Below are 17274 nucleotides of genomic sequence, written 5' to 3'. Positions count from 1 at the left end.
GCTAACAGTGTGGAGCCTGATTGGGATTCTCTCTCTCTCTCTCTCTGTTTTTGTTCCTCCCCCACTTATGCTCTCTCTCTCAAAATAAATAAATAAGCTTTAAAAATGTACAAGGTAAATTTTTTTTTGATCATCAAAATTGTTCAAAGTCTGTTCAAGGCTTCCTTTGTCAAATTCTATGTGCAAGATTCTATTTGAGTAGTTTGGATTTAAATTCCTGTCATCTTTTAAAAGGCAACATTCTACATCCCTTACAGTGTATATTTTATTGGACATTCCTATCCAAATTTAATGAGAATTTCTTTTTTTGAATTTTTCAGGTCTATATATATGGAACAAACAGGTTGTAGGATAATCTCCTATCACCCTTAAATTTATTATTGCCTAATAAGAAAGTTCACAGTAATCACAGGACTATGAGCAAGTCCTTGCTTGTCTGAACAGAGTTAAATGTCATGATATGCATCTGCAGTTACCAATGCTTGTACAAACCTGGTGTCTTAACATTATGTCAAGAATCCATGTAGGTACGAATGGTCTTCTATAGACCAGAGAACAATTCACAAGGGCACAAAGTGAGGCTGTATTCTACCCCCTTTTTATTATTTTTTGAAGTTATTTATAATTATTAGACTTCTGGGAGATATGGAAGCATGACCATACATCATAAAGTAGTTGGTATGGTTTAACTGTCATGCACCAGGAAAGGCTTCAATATATGACTGGTCCTATTAACTCACTGTTTCTAAAGGAATGGTATAAAGTCTACTGTCATATTTCCTGGGATCTAAGATGCTGTTAATTGTAAATTTCACTGAAGATTTAATAACAGGTTTTAAAAATAAATATTGTATTTGATGTCCCAACAAATAAAAGACCTTCTCACTTAAGAAACATTAACATATGAGCAATCACGTAAATGTATTTTACAACTGAGCAATGAGCAGATGGGGCTTGAGGAGTTCTTAAGGGCCTCTGGGAATACTGCTTGACAGACCCATGCCAAGAGGCCATCTCTGCCCTGGAAAGTACTTACTTGGGTAGTTCTTTACTGCACTGATCACCAAGGATGAACTTAAAGGGGTGATCTGGATGCAAACATATTAAATGCTGAAGTTCTTTTTTTTTTTTTAATTTTTTTTAACGTTTATTTATTTTTGAGACAGAGAGAGACAGAGCATGAACGGGGGAGGGGCAGAGAGAGAGGGAGACACAGAATTAGAAACAGGCTCCAGGCTCTGAGCCATCAGCCCAGAGCCCGACGCGGGGCTCGAACTCACGGACCGCGAGATCGTGACCTGAGCTGAAGTCGGACGCTTAACCGAATGAGCCACCCAGGCGCCCCAATGCTGAAGTTCTTTGTAGGGTTGGGGGCATTCCATGCCTCCCAGAGAACCTGAGTGGGTGGGGTGGGGATGTACCAATTATACATTAATACAAATTATAAAAATCTTACATTTAAGCTTAGATAATAATAAAATTAACACTCACAAACTAGAGTAAAATAGAGCAAACTTTGAAAAAAACTTCTATTTTTTTATGTCTCAAGTGGGGAATATCAGTAGAGAAGACTGTGGTAGAAATCCAGAAGTGAAAGAGAAAATATTAAGAAAGATATGTAAAAGGTTGGAAAATGTGGAATCATATTTGTGATAAAAAAATCTGAACTGGAGCAGAGAAATATAAAGTTTGGTACATAAAAATAAATACAAGACAGTGATTTTAAAAAACACAGGCCATTCAGTAAGACAAGATGCCAAAGAGAAATGTCCATATTTTGGAGATCACAATAGTAAGATAAATCGGAGTCAGCCAAATAAATCAAAGGCTGCCTGAGACTGTCTTATACAGCCGTGAAGACACCTGTTCCTATTAGTGATATTATAATGAGAGAAATGACATAGAAATGAAGAAGATAGTTATTAGGGGTGAAATTACACAAGGCTGAGTTAGCTCTGCCTTCAGGGAAGGTTTCACAATTAGTCTGGGACACAGGGTGAGATTCCCAGGTCATCATCTCCATGTTGTGAAGACCATAGGACTAACTTTTCTCAGAGGCTTCTGTGCATTGCTTAGGTTATAAGGATTTGTGTCAGTTTGCTGTCATGATGGATTTTCTTGCCATGAGTAGCCATTAAGGCTTGCTGAATCCATTCAAAAAGATAGGTGTAGTCATAAGAGTGAGCAGCCAGATATGTCTGAATTTAATCCTCTACTCCCTTCCCCATCCTCAACATCTGCAAAATAATTTTCACTAAGTTACGGTTTGACATTCTGTCCTGGCTTACACTGAGGAATGCTATACAAAATAAAATTTTAAAAACTAAAACCTATTAGGCATATACTGTAGGGGTGATACTAAATAGATTGCCTTTTATATCCCCTAATGTCCCTTGTTTTAAGGCCTTTGGAAAAAAGATCTTTGAACTTCTTTAAATTCTCCTTTTTACATGACAAAAAAGAAAAAAAAAAGAGAGAAAGAGAGAGAGAGTCACGTATCTGATTTTCTTTCTCCATTTTTTAGAAGCTACCCAGATGCTTGGAGACAAAATTTTAGCTCAATTTTAATAATAGCATAGAATGTATATGCAAGTCTAATCTTTCTTTTGGTTTTGATATTCTATCATAATTTATAATTTCCCAGACCCTGATTTTTTTTACTTATTTCTATTTTAGTGGAAGTAATCTTGAGAACTGTTTCAAATAATCTGTAACAAGGCCTATTATAAATAAATATGGACAATAAAGTATATATAAGAAATTAAATACATTTTGTTTTTGCTTTTTCAATTTTAGTTTTGTTTGGTTTAGTGCGATCTGATACGGTGAATTGTTAATGTGTTAGTTACACACACACACACACACACACACACACACACACACACACAAAATGTGTGTACCAGAAAAGTAGGAAGTGGGATGTTAGAAAGACAGAAACACTAGCAAGTAATAATGTCTGGTTGATGGGATGAATAAAATTTTGGTAATGTAGTGCAATTTTAAAGTTATTTATGGGATTATATAGTTGATTACTTTTGTGTTTTGCTCCTCTTGGACCTTAAAAGTGTTTTCACTGGCTACATAGCATGTTATTCCTTGTTAATATAATCACCTCTGTGAATTAATCTCTCTTTTTCGTAGGGGAAATGAAACTTCTAGCTAAGATCTCCAAAATAAACCTTGATGGATCATGAAGAAAGGATGAATCATGAGGAAGGGGACCTATATATTTCTTACCAGCTCTGAGAAAGGTAGTATCCCAATAAATATGAAGGTCCGGGGTAAAAAAAAAACAAAAACCAAAAGCCATAAATATATATTACTCAAACAATTCTCAGTTAAATGCTTTATGGAGTCTTTTCAGGTTAAATGGAATTTTGGGGGCCCATGCTCTTATTCAAAGAGTGGCCAGGTGGCTCACCCGCTGTCTCACAGTGTGCTGGTGACAGGACTGAGAGATTGTATTCAGGCCCATGTTCTTGTCCTTTCACCCCTAAACCAAACATGGGAGACACTACACTTCTAACTTGGGAAGTGATAGTCATTCTCTTTATGTGGGCCTGTGTAAATGTTCTTAGGGACTTGGAAAATAAAACTGAATTTGAATTTTGTGTCTATTTGGATAATTTAAGGTTTATCTGACTCATCCTTATGATAAAGTTTTTCAAAGAATGTATATTTTATGGAGATTTCTGACTGATGAAATATTCAGCTGTTTTTAAGTCAGTAAACATCACTCTTAGTCACTAGCATAGAGTTAAGAAAATGGACTTTGGAGCCAAACAGATTAAACTTGAATCCTGATTCCTCCATTTAGTAGCTGTGTGACCTCGGTCAAGTTTCTTAACCTCTCTGTACATTAGTTTCTTCATCTGTATAATAAAGATCATGTTAGGAACTACCTCATTTTATGAATTAATACTCATGAGTTAATTACTCATTAAATGAGTTAATACATAAGGACTTCGAATAGTACCTGGCACAAAATAAGCAGTCAGTAAACATTGGCTTTTATTTCTCTGCTTTGTTTTTCTACTTTTGATTTTTAGATTAGTATATGCACAGATTCCCACATGTTTTACTATCTTTGAATAGAAAATATGGTATATAAGAGAATATAAGTGAGCAAAAAACCATTCAAAGGAACATAAAGGTCATCTAATTTGAGGAAATATTCAATTCATAAAGGTCTACCGTAGCATTCTACCAAGTGTTCATTCTAATTGTGCTTAAGCTTTAAAAGGTGACGAATTCACCTCTTCCTGAGGCAGTCCATTCCATGTGGACAATTTTATTAAAAAGTTACCCATGTATTGAACTGAAATCTATCTTTCTCTAGCTTCCATTGGTTCTAGTTCTTTACTTTGAAATGGCACAAAGAACATTTAACTCTCCTTTCAAATGGCAGCCTCTACTAACTGTTTGAAGGGAGATTTCACTTGATATCAACTCCTCCCATTTTCTTCCTTAAAGACAAATGAATGGTTGAGACACATGATTTCAAATGTTCTTCCTCTCTCCCTCTCTCTCTCTCTCTCTCTCTCTGTGCTCCTTCCCCCAACATTATCTCATCTATAATCGTTTTTATCAAAAATTGATACATACAATTTTTGCCCTGATTGTGTTCCAGGATCCAAAGTCCCTTGCATGTTTTCTAGATGGTGATTGATGGAAAAATAAGTTAATTCTGTAGGGAACTTTCCTTTTTGCAGAGAACCTCATCAACTGCATAGACCCTTTTGAAAATGGTGACATATAATCTAAAACATCTGATGCATGTAAGACATTTGAAACATGGGATCAACTTTTGGCCTCAATGACAAAGAAATGGAAATATTAACACACAAGTCTCTTCATCCATTGATTGTGAACTTGATAACTTTATCTCTCTTGAGGTCCCTTAAAAATCTGAATTTTTGCTATTTTGATTTCTCTTACCATCATTAGATACAGGCCAGAAAGAATTTCGGTTGGCCAAGTATGTGTATCCCCTCATGCAGTCAATGGATTATAATATTAGAAGTTTGGGCCACACTTTTATTGTAATGAAGGATGTTAATACTTAACTCATCCGTGTTTTAGTGTGCAAGTTATTTTAAATAAGATGTGTGTAGTGCTTAGTGTAATGCCTGACAAAAAGTAGTTACTTAGTAAATGAAAAGTAATGGGACTGATAAATTTTTAGTACAAAAGGAAACCCCATTATATACTAGTTTTTGTAATGTTCTAGACATTACAAAATATTTCAGAACTCTTCCTGAGTATGGTATATTATCCAAGAAGCCCGAAATGTAGAAGTCCCCTGTTATTCCCAATCGTTTACATTATGGAATTCCATTTTCCAGAAATAGTCATTGTTGATGATTTGGTATGTATTCTGTCCTCCCAAACATTTTGTTTTATTAAACAGGTGTATGGATATGTATATTCACAACATGAATAGTTATACATATAAATGACTACATATATGTGTGGTTTTTTTTTTACAAGTGGAATCGTGTTATATATCATTTTGCAATCCCCTTTATTCACTTAATACACCATGGATGTGTGTCCATGGCTAAAAATTGACACACCTCACTTTTTTAATAGCCACTCAGTGCTCTATTGCATGGATGTACTGTGCTTTATTTAATAATCCCTTAAGGACAGATATTTAGAATGTATCCATTGACTTGCTAATGTAGTAATTCAACAAAAAACATCCTGGACCAATATTTTTGCACACTTAGATAAGCCTTGAGGCCATAGTCTTTAAAGTGGAATTACTAGGTCAAAGGGCAAATATGTTCAAATTTAAACAGTTATTGCCAAATTGACCTTCAAAAATTTGTACCAAAGTGCACTTTCACTCCCAGTGCATTAATTTCTTCTTTCATTCAACAGAAAAGTTTCTATTATTCCCACACTGTCACCAGTATGTGGATTATCAGGTTTTAAAATATTTTTTTGCCCATTTGGTTACTGAAAAATGATAGCCTACTGATGTTTTAATTTGCAATCTAAAACTATGAGTCAAACTGAGCATCTTAAAACATGCTTGTTGGCTATTTGTATTTCTTTTTCTGTGAACCCGCCAGACGAATTCATTGTCTATTGTTCTATCAGATTGCCAGTCTTTTTCTTATTGATTTAAAAATCATTACTATATTAGGGCTCTGTTGCAAAATTTGTCTCCTAGTTGGTTGTTTAGAGGGAGGTCACCCATTTGATGATTATTTGATTATATGAAGCAGCATTGCTACCATGGAAAGAGTGCTGGACTTAGGGTGTGAATGAGTCAGCTCTTGTTCTGGCTCTGTCACTTGTTCCATGACCTTGTTTTTTTTCATCTGAAAAATGGGGATAACTAACACCTGCCTGTCACTAAATGTGATAATGTACATGAAGACATTTAGTGGACTCTAAAGTGTTTGCAGATATCATATGTTGTTATTTTTATATCTTTGGAAAGATTCATGTGAGAAAAGGAAAGATTTTTGCCTTTAATCCTTAAACTCTGGTTTCTTGCTTCATGAGGCCAAAGCCAACCTCTTTACATATGGCAAATTTAAAAGTATTGACTTCAGATTAAGGACAAGTTGTATTAAGTTCTTTCTACTCTGTATTGGTCAGGTCTCATCTGGAAAGCTGAGCTCATGTCTGGGGACAGTGCTTTAAAGAGAGTGCTGTTGTTCTGGACAGCACTGGGTGAGAAGGTGCCAGGAAGTAAAGGGCCTGGAAACCACATTATTAAAGCCTAGGAAAGCTTATTTTGGAAAAAGGTAAATTACAAATATTTAATATTTTTCTTTAACATTTGAAAGGCTGTCCTGGGATAAGGAATAGACTTGGTTTTCACATTCCACAGAGGAGATCTAGTACTTCTAGTCCTCAATTTGGGACCTTTATAAGGTGTAGCAATTCCAGTTCTTTGACAATGGAACAGGGTATCTCAAAATAGTGATCTTCTCATTAATGAATGTATTCAAGCAGAAGTAGAATGTCAGGAAATGTTGTAGAAGGGATTTCTGAGTGAGAAGACAGTCATTTCTTTTTTAAAAAAATATTTTTTTAACGTTTATTTATTTTTTGAGAGACAGAGAGAGACAGAGAATGAGCAGGGGAGGTGCAGAGAAAGGGAGACACAGAATCAGAAGCAGGCTCCAGGCTCTGAGCTGTCAGCACAGAGCCCGATGTGGGGCTCAAACTCACGAACCATGAGATCACGACCTGGGCTGAAGTCGGTTGCCTAACCAACTGAGCCACCCAGGCACCCTGAGAAGACAGTCATTTCTGAGGCCCATCTGTATTGTCTGTCATATGGGTATCTTTTCCACTCAATTATATTCATTTTCCTTTATAATTTTTGAGGAAATGCCATTTGCCTCATACTGAGTTCAGTATTGTAAGCAATATAGAAACATAAGATTTGATCAAGGAGTTATTCTTTTAAAGGAAACTAATTGTGGAAGGGTAGAGAGAGGACTGAACTAGAATCAGAAGATTTCAAAAGCATTTCAAAGATTTCAAAAGATTTCATGACATCCATTTCCACTGTCACTATTATCCTAGAGCCTTTTTGTTGATTTTCTTTCCTTCACTCTTATATTCCCCTTATTCTTTCCTTTATTTTTCTTTCCTATCTGGATCATTGTGAATGCCCTTCCTCTCTCCCTTCCTCCCTCCCTCCCTTCCTTCTTTTCTTCCTTCCTTCCTTCCTTCCTTCCTTCCTTCCTTCCTTCCTTCTATTTTATATGAGGACTTCTAGTTTTGCTTCAAATCAATGTTACTAAGATTCATCTATATTTTTGAGTATAGCTGCAGTTCATTCATTTTCCATTGTTGTATAATATTTCATTATGTGAATATACTACAATTTAGTTTTTCATTTTCCTGTTAAAAAGCATTTAATTATGTTTTAAGCATTTTGCTTTATGGACAAATATTGTATGTACCTGCTGATATTCATGTGCAAGGGTTTCTCTAGGATTTATACTGTAAGTGGAAATGCTGAGTCAGAGGGTATATGTATGTTTGCCTTTGCAGAGTAAAGCTAAGTTGTTTTACAAAATGTCTGTATCTTTGGCTATATTAAAGTAGCCTCCTTTATAATAATTTACCATGCTAAAATATATTTTCTTACATTACCTTATCCACATACTCAAGGACCCATAGTAGCTTTCTGATCAAAGGACTCTCTTATATATATATTTTATGAAATTTATTGTCAAACTGGTTTCCATAAAACACCCAGTGCTCATCCCAACAGGTTCCCCTACTCAATGCCCATCACCCACTTTCCCCTCCCTCCCACCCCCCATCAACCCTCAGTTTGTTCTCAGTATTTAAGAGTCTCTTATGGTTTGCCTCCTTCCCTCTCTGTAACTCCCCCCCCCCCCCCCCCCCGGTTCTGATCAAAGGACTCTCAATAGTACATTCAAAATTCTCCATTGACTGGCAATCTTTTGCCCATTCACAGTCATCTCTTATGGTCCCCCATAAGGATGACTTCATTTCTAACCAGGCCTGTGGCTTTATCATCTTTTTTCCCGCTTTTCCTGTCTCATCTTTTCTCCTACCTCCTTGTCAATCTTTGTCTACTTATAGCAGAGGTTTAAGAACACAAACTCTGGAGCTTGAATTTCTGCTTCACCACTGCTAGCTGAGAGACCTTATTCATATCTGTGTCTCAGTTTCCCTCTCTGTGAATTGGGGATAATAATAGTATTTACCCCAGATTGTTGCTGTAAGAATTAAATGAATTAACATTCATAAAATTTTTAGAACAGTAGATGTTATATAAGTATCTGATATTTTTATTATTATTCCAGTGTAGGCTCTTATCTTTTTCTAGAAGTATTTTCTGACAAACTAATTTTACATTGTGCTGCATTTCATAAATAATGCATCATTGGTATCTTGCTTGAGAGCAGAAACCATATTGGTACAATTTTCTTTCTAAGTGTCTAGTTCAAGTTGGGCTTGCTGATTAATAAAATGCAATAAAATAATCTATGGGAATCAGATTCCCAAGTTTTCATAGTCTTGATACCACTATCGAAGAGCAGCTTTCTCATGTGTAAAACTCCACTTGGCTACTAATTTCATTGCTATGACACTAACTTATGACTCTAACCTTAACACTAAGCCTAAATAATTCACTTTGGAACCTAAATTCTAAAGGTATAATTGGGACATAGGGTAAGGAAAGAGTCCCCCAAACACAAAAGTCTGGCATTTGCCCATTTTCCTAACCCTGTACAGAGTTCCAAATTCTGCAGACTGGATTACATTGCAGGAGCTGTGTATGTTTTTCTAGAGAATTACTCTGGTGAATTGGTGAAACAACACAAGGTCTTGGAGCAGACCTGAATGATGCACCTTGCTCTACTCCCAAAGATGGACACTGTACCCCAAATGTCCGTTCTCCAGCATCATGCCCCAGCCAGGTGCTCCATTTGCCATTCACTTGATGGGATGTGCTCCCAATGGCACTACCATTTCTGAGCTTATGGACCAACATTGGTTGTCATGGCTACAGGTTGCTGGACAGCTCACTTAATCTTTAAAGATAGGTCTTCTTTGATTGCATGCTATAACATTATTCTTGCAAGTGCCATTTTTCTGAAGGACTTCTGGAGCAATAGAAAAAGCTATAAATTGCTTTCCATTGCTGGGAAAAAATCATGTATCTGTTTGAGTATACAGGCATCTTCAGAGGGCTGTTTGTGATTGTAGCATTTTTAGACTCAATAGAGCCACATAATAAAGCAAACTCTCTCTAAGTATTAGAGTGTCCGCTCTCTCTAGTTTGAAACACACAGATGAAGATAAAGATACACTGGAGAGGAAAATGTTTCTCCCAGAGAAGCAGAACAGAGAGTGTGAAGTGCTAAAGACCCAGAAAAGGGATAATGATTAGAATTTCAGGCATTCTTGAGCTATTGGATCAATTCAAAATGCATGAGTTTTTCAGTTTTTTACAAGAATGCTATAAATGAAAAAAATTGTCATGCCGGTTTACATTTGAATATTGCTGACTTGTAGTTTTAACAAAGCCATTCATATTGTCATGAATTGGAGATGGCCCAAATCTGCATTGTGTATAAATCTTTCCATCTGCTAAGTTCTTAAATTCAGTTTTTGAGTGTCTGATATTAAAACATTAACAAAATTATTATATTCCTATTTGGTATACATGTAGTTTAAGAAAAAGGAATTATTTATACCTTTAAAAAGTTGAGAAAGAGAAAACACTTTGAATATATAGGTAATGTTTATAAATAAGTATGTTTGAAGTGTGACAAACCTGCTTCTCCATAATTAGTGAGCTGGGTTGTTACAAATTTGGGAAAAGAGGGAGAAAATATTTCTCCTTACAGAAGTGGTGGTTGGAATTTTCTGTTTGTATTAGAAAGAAAGAATACTTCAACCTAAGAAATGTGATGTCGTCCTTCATCTTTTTTTTTTTTTTTAAACTAACCTTTGGCCCATTTAGGAATTAAAATAATGTATAGCCTTCTCAAGTTGTAAGAGGATTGGCAAATAACATGCTTAGAATGAAGAGATCAGGATGACTATTCTTTAATCTGAACAAGTAATTTATAGGATTATGGAAAAATCCAGGTTCTTGACTATCCCCACTTCAGAGAAAGACATAATTAAATTACAAGACAGAAAAAAGAGCCATGAATCGGCTACATCCTGTAATCACTCAATAAGTTTCAATGATTATTGAAAGCAGGTTAATGCAAAACTCAGCTGTTTGTCTTTGATATACATGAGAATTCTTTGGACATTTCATCTAAATCACTTTGAAACACCTAACAGCTTGGTACTATAATGCGAACAGACCCATTCTTATAAATCTGGTAGTGGTACCCATTCTTTAAAAGGTACACCACATTGCTATAGGCCAAAGGCTCTTTCATGTCATTATATAACAATGACAGCAACTCAATTTAAGTGTATAATGACCCAAGCCAGCCATCCATAGCGGCAAAAATTTAATAGCAACCTTATCTGGAATGCTGACAAGGAGCACTTCCCAAGAAACCATTACAGCCTTTTCAGTTTACAAAACAATTGGCTTTAATCTTTAATACTGCTAAGCAGTAGGGGGCAGATAGGCACATTAGCATAGCTTTACTTTTTATAAATAGCATTTAATACACTATATTCAGATACTGTAGGACTAAGCATCTTATGTCAGTTTTAGACTTGAGCAAATAGTACAAGGATTTCTTTTTTCTTGAAAGCCAAGATATGATGCTTGCATTCCCACAATAGGGCTTAGGAGGGTTTGTATATCAATGAAGTTTGAAGGCAAAACCTTGAACATGTGTCCTTAGGGAAATGTGAGGATCCTTGACATGAATTTAAGTTACAATAAGAAGAAAACCATTAAGAGGAAATTTTCTCAGTTCACTGTAGAAACATTAGCTTCATTAAGCTCACAGACTTTTGCTTGGAGCATAAAGTCACACTCTAGCCTCACCATGATAGCATTTCATCTGCTCTATGGTTTTTCATATTTAAAAAAATTCTTTTACTATTTCATGAGAGAAACCCATGTGTGAATTGCAGATACTCTCTTTCTTAAGGAAGCAAATATATTTTTTATTGTTGCAGTATGTCTTTGGTTATCACGGAAGAAAAGGCTTACTTAATGAGATTGTTAAAACTGAAGACTGGGCTCAGCTCCTTACTGGGGTGCTCATATTCAGCACATGCCGGGTCGTACTGCAAAGCACACCATACACATAGCACACACCTTCCTGGAACATCAGGTTTCCTTGATGATAAGAAATACAATTATAAATTTTATATTAAAGCAGACACAAATGTATTCTTAATGTGTTGAACAGTGTTCCTGCATGTTAAGATAAATAAAATATAAGACCAAAAAATTTCGAATTGTGTCGCGCTGCTTCAGAGGTGAGCTCCCAAGTTCCCAGGGAGGAGAACACTTGCCTTTTAGTTAAGGGCATTTGGCAAGAAAGATTTGAGGAGAACTGGCTTAAACAATGGGGAGCATGACCTACTGTCTGTAGAAAGCATGTGTTAGATTATAATTTAAGGCAAAGAAATTCAAATATAGTTTTGCCTTAAGATACATTCTGGCAGAACTTTTTCCTTAACTGCAAATAGAATTGGGAAAAACACAGGTTTTGAATTCTTGGCATTATATTTAAAATGTAATAAAGCTATTTTGGAATTAACTTAGGCATTATTTATCTGGAGAGACTAGATCTGTCAACTTGCTTCACACTTGTTACCTGTGACCTCTTTTGATTTGCTTCTTGGGTTTGAAAGGAGTATTTCTTTTTAACAATCATTGTTATCAACTATCTCAGTCATATAGGCTTTTCTACTTTCAATGCTGTATTGACATGTTAGGTGGCTTGACCATTTCGACTGAATTGTTGCTTAAATACGTAATATATATAAATATCGTCCTAACAAAAACAGTTTACAGGTATCTTCTGACTTTGAATATGCCCATCTGCATCTGTGAACATACTTTCTTTTTTTTTTAATTTTTAAAAATGTTCTTATTTATTTTTGAGACAGAGAGAGACAGAGCATGAGCAGGGGAGGGGCAGAGAGAGAGGGAGACACAGAATCTGAAGCAGACTCTAGGCTCTGAGCTGTTAGCACAGAGCCTGCCTGACGCGGGGCTCGAACTCACAGACCTTGAGATCATGACCTGAGCTGAAGTTGGACGCTTAACCGACTGAGCCAGCCAGGCGCCCCCCCGTGAACATACTTTCTATGGGAGAACTTCAACTATATTGATAATCTTTTCCATCTTAATAAAATACCAGCAAACAATCCCTTAGTCAAGGGAAATATCAAACCCTAACTCTGCCTTCAAGGAGTTTCTAGTCTGTTATGGAAGATGAGATTAGGACACAGAAAACAATTTTAGAAAAAACTGCACCATAAGATGTAAAATTAATTAAACAAGAAGGCTGAGGTGGCTTTAATAACATGGAGGCCTACGTAAGCAAAACGAAATTTAAGCCTGTGAATGCCTCAAGGTTATGCAATCACATCAGTCACAAGCAACCAACTAGGCTTTAAACTACAGCAGTCACATAATTTCTTTTCTTTGTTTCTGCATTTTCTATATACGTCTTTACCCTGGCTCCTCTTAGTGGAGCACACTAACCACTTCTGTTTTGGTGCTGCCCAATTTGAATCAATTCTTGCTTAAATAAACTACAAAGTTTTTAGGGCGCCTCAGTTTATCTTTTAACAAAGGTATAGAAATAGAGGTTCAGAAAAGAATTGGCTGAATAATACATAGACCTTTCTTTATAGCTTATTTGAAAACGTCTACCAAAGAGCATTTATTTCAGTGTTAAAGCAGGCAGTAGTCAGAATTATAATAACTCCCCAGACTTTTTTTTTAGTACAATCTCTATTTTCTAAAGAGCTCTCAGTTGATCCTCACAACAATCCTGTGAGATAGACAAGACTTTTGCTTCCATTTCACAGAGGAAGAAACTAAGATTCACAAAGGTCAAATCATTTGTCCAAGGTCATAAACCTAAAAGCGATATTGCAGTACTTGACCCTACACCAGGGATTCCTAGCTTAGAGATATTTTCTCAAATAAATGCTGCAAGGTTTCATGTCACCTAAGTCTTTTATAATTATGACTTTGTATTTATGAGTATTACCTTTTTATTCACATTAAAAGGAATCAACTCTGGAACACAGACCTACTCTACCTGGGTACTCAGAAACATACAAATAGTTATTTTTCAAAATGAGTTCTGTGGAACTCAAAGAAGGGGAGAAATGGAAATACAAAACTGGGGAATACTGTATACTACAGGCCTCTCTGGGAGACTTACAGTGTATGTGGTAGAGGAAAGACTCAGAAAAATACTACAAAAAATAAATGTATTTACTTACTGGTTTTCCAAACTAATTTGTATCTGGATCTTCCTTTTTACCTCATCTATTAACAATTTCTATATTTATACTAAATTAGGGCTTATTTCAGAAATCTCTTAGTTAAGAGCGGGATTAAAAAAATAAGCCTAGTTTGAAATTCCCAGTGCCAAATTAGGTAGTAAATGCCTGGAATATGAATCTTATGCCCCTTTAACTTTGAAGGTCTCTGTAAAGAGAGAAGAGGATCTTTCAGTGTCTTTTTTCCATCTGCTTCCATCCTTTGGCTGTTCCAGAGCCGTTAACCACCATGCTGTGATGGTTTGAAGTAAACCAGCCTCGCTATGAAAAACTTTGATAGACTCAACATCTCTTTATTTTCCTCCCTGTAGTGATCATTGTGGCACAAAATGATTTTTGAGGTTATGGGATAAGAAAAAAGTTCTATGAAAGCAGGTCTTATTGATCCTATTGCAGGAGATCTTATCACCGAGGACGGAAGATGCAGTTACTGAACTGCTTTTTACCAGCCTATGGAAAGGCCAATGCATTAAGTTGAAAAGAATGGGCTTAGATCATAAATCTGTTCTTCAGGGAAATTACAGATTCAAGCTCTTTGAAGATATTTATTCCTTCAAAGTTCTTAATGTATGTTTATTCATTTCCCCAAGTTGATTTCAGGCACAAAGATAAGAAGAAAAACTTAATTCTTTATTGTGGCCATGCCTGGTCAGTGATTAGTATGAAAATGCTTTCTAAGTTTTCCAAAATGCTTTTAAAATAACCATATTTTCTGCTTTCATTGGCGTGCTTCTGTGTGGCCGATACTAGCCTAAATCTTGTTATTTCGTGAATATTATAAAATAAAACCCCAAAGAAAAAAAGCTGAAAGGAAATTCACCAAACTATTAACAATGATGGTTTTCTTAGAAAAGTGGAACAGTGGGTAATTATAGTCATTTTTTCTAATATTTTACATATTTTTCACATTTTCTACAATATTATTATAATACCATATGTTACTATGAAAATCAGAAAAAATATACTAAAGTTGTGTAAAATTTAAAATTGGTGTCCCATTTCTCCCTAAACTCCAGATACAATTTAGAGTTTTTGTTTTTCCTTTCATCACCACCTTTAAAAAAGGGGAGGGGGCAAGGTGAATATATAATTTTTCCAATAGTAACACTTTGCTAAAATTAAATGATCACATAATGATGATTAAACATCTAGGTCTGCCTCCAATAAAGAAGTGAGGAATGGCCTAATTACTGTAGTTTGCCAGGAAAAACCTATTCATTTATCATTTCACCGAACATTACAACCAGAGTTTCACAAAAAGAACATTTTTCAATCTATAATTTCCCTCCCTCATAAACTGAGGTTCCTGTTGAGCAGACATGAGGGATTTAGCTGACACTGGCTGAGGAGAGCCCTCCAGCCTTCACAGAGGACCTGGGGAGACTAATACCTATTTACATGCTTCAGGTCTTAGGAGTTACTGTCCGGAAAAATCTGAGACTGGGCATCTATCAGCCCCACCCCCCTCTGTGTTTCTTGTATACATTTGTTTCTGATATAAAATTTGCTTTTCTATTGGTTTTAATATAAGCAAGACCAGGAAGACTTTACAGGAGAGATTTGGGTAGGCAATTGAAATTATTTTTTCCCTACTAAGAGAAACTGGAAATAAGTTTGTACGAAGAAGTAAGACTTCTCTTTGAAGATATGGGAGGAAATATTGTATGTATATCTAATATATCCCTGGGATCATCCCCTAAACTCCATGCTCAGGTGCTAAATTTAGCCAGTCTAGTTTGACATGATTTAAGTGATGTTCCTTAACTTCTCTGTGTCTGATTGTTAAGAAGGCTGATAAATCTTGATGACAAAATAAGTTTCCTGATAAAGCCAATATTAAATTATCTTGAAATTAATTTTATGGTTTATGAGCTCTCTAGACCCCTAGTTTTTCTCTCTGTATCTTTTTTTTTTTTTACCACATTAATTGATACTATTTCATGAGCTGCCATAAGAACATGAGACAATTGTGAAATCCATATCCCTTACCAAACCAACACAAATGGTAAGCTATTCCTCTGGATATGTATATTAGCAGAAAATAAAAGAAGACACAAAGAAGAAAGCATATTGCTAAGGATTTGGCAGTGACTAAGTGTTTGGATGATCTAGTTGTCATGTTTCAATCTACTTTTTCAACCTTTCTCTGCAACTTATCTCTCATGAGTCCCTTACCTGTTTCCTAGACTCCCGCCCTGTGCTTCATGAGGCGTGGTTTGATATAGGTGGTTTTGATATCGTCTTCTTCTCCTGCTCCCCTTCCTGGTTTAAAACCATTGCTCTAGCCATGCTACATTTTTTGGATACTCTGAACGTTGGCCTCCTTATAAATTCTGTCTTACCTAGGTGTTTCCTCATTTATAATGTTCTTCTCACCACTTCTCTGCTCCATTTCCTACTAGATACCACACATCTTTTAAGAGTTAGTTCAAGCACCATCACCTCTTAAAGATTTCACCACCTTCCTCTGTGCTCCCACTGTAGTTTGAAATGTCTTCCTTTCGGCAGATGGGATACACATGGGATATGTTATAATTATTTATTTACATGTCTGCTTCCTCCATTAGGATGAGAGTGCCTTGGTATCAGATGGTGGCTTATTCATCTTTGTGTCCCCTTACTTAGCAGAGTCTGGGAAGACGTAGGTTCACAATGTTAGCTGGATGATTCTTTGCTGGATGAATTGTGGATCTGAAAGCTATATATAAAAATTCTACCAGGTGTGGTTGGGAAGAAAAGAGTTTTAAAATAATTATAGACATGGGCTGTATGTTTCCAAGAGAGGACTGATCCATATGGCACATCATAGGCAATTGAGGAATACTACTATGTAGAAGTGGAGAACAGTGAGAGAAGGAGTAGGTTTTCTGATAACAAATATCAATTATTTTAAATATTTTTCTTAGTCTTACTTAAGCTGTCTTCTGCCCCTTTATTATACATTCATCTACTAGATAAATGAATTTAATATAAAATGAGGTCACTGCTTCTAACCATCATGTTTTATGCTTCCTGCTATCTCACATAGAATGAGGAAATTCCAAGAAATTCAGTATTTTCCTGATCCTTTCCAATCTGCGTCTATACACCAAGCTCATATAAGCAACCCAGATGGCTTGATGGGAGACTAACCTTGCTGGCCTTCATGTACCTGGAATGCTTAATGGTCTTATGGTGACAAAAATGACTTTAAAGATATTGAATTAAAGCCATAGATGTTTCATTAAATGGGACAAAACACTGCCTAAATTAGAGGAATAATGTGCATTTTTATTATGTTAGTGGAGGAATGTGTGTAGAGGGGAG

General features: G+C 35.8%; 1 long non-coding RNA gene across 1 annotated transcript in view; it reads left to right on the top strand.

The window, feature by feature from the left end:
* The window catches only part of LOC109263422 (uncharacterized), a 580530-nt gene that overhangs the window by 197774 nt on the left and 365482 nt on the right, over window positions 1-17274 (top strand). Inside the window, exons 2-3 of the long non-coding RNA XR_002078202.2 lie at window positions 3142-3251; window positions 6616-6764. This is a non-coding gene — a long non-coding RNA (uncharacterized LOC109263422). The remainder of the gene's footprint in view (window positions 1-3141; window positions 3252-6615; window positions 6765-17274) is intronic.

Source organism: Panthera pardus, unplaced genomic scaffold (assembly GCF_024362965.1).
Source record: "Panthera pardus isolate Hobbes unplaced genomic scaffold, ASM2436296v1 HiC_scaffold_17, whole genome shotgun sequence".
Classification (NCBI taxonomy): domain Eukaryota; kingdom Metazoa; phylum Chordata; class Mammalia; order Carnivora; family Felidae; genus Panthera; species Panthera pardus.
The sequence above is the reverse complement of the archived record's forward strand: the minus strand, read 5'-3'. Positions and strand labels throughout refer to the sequence as shown.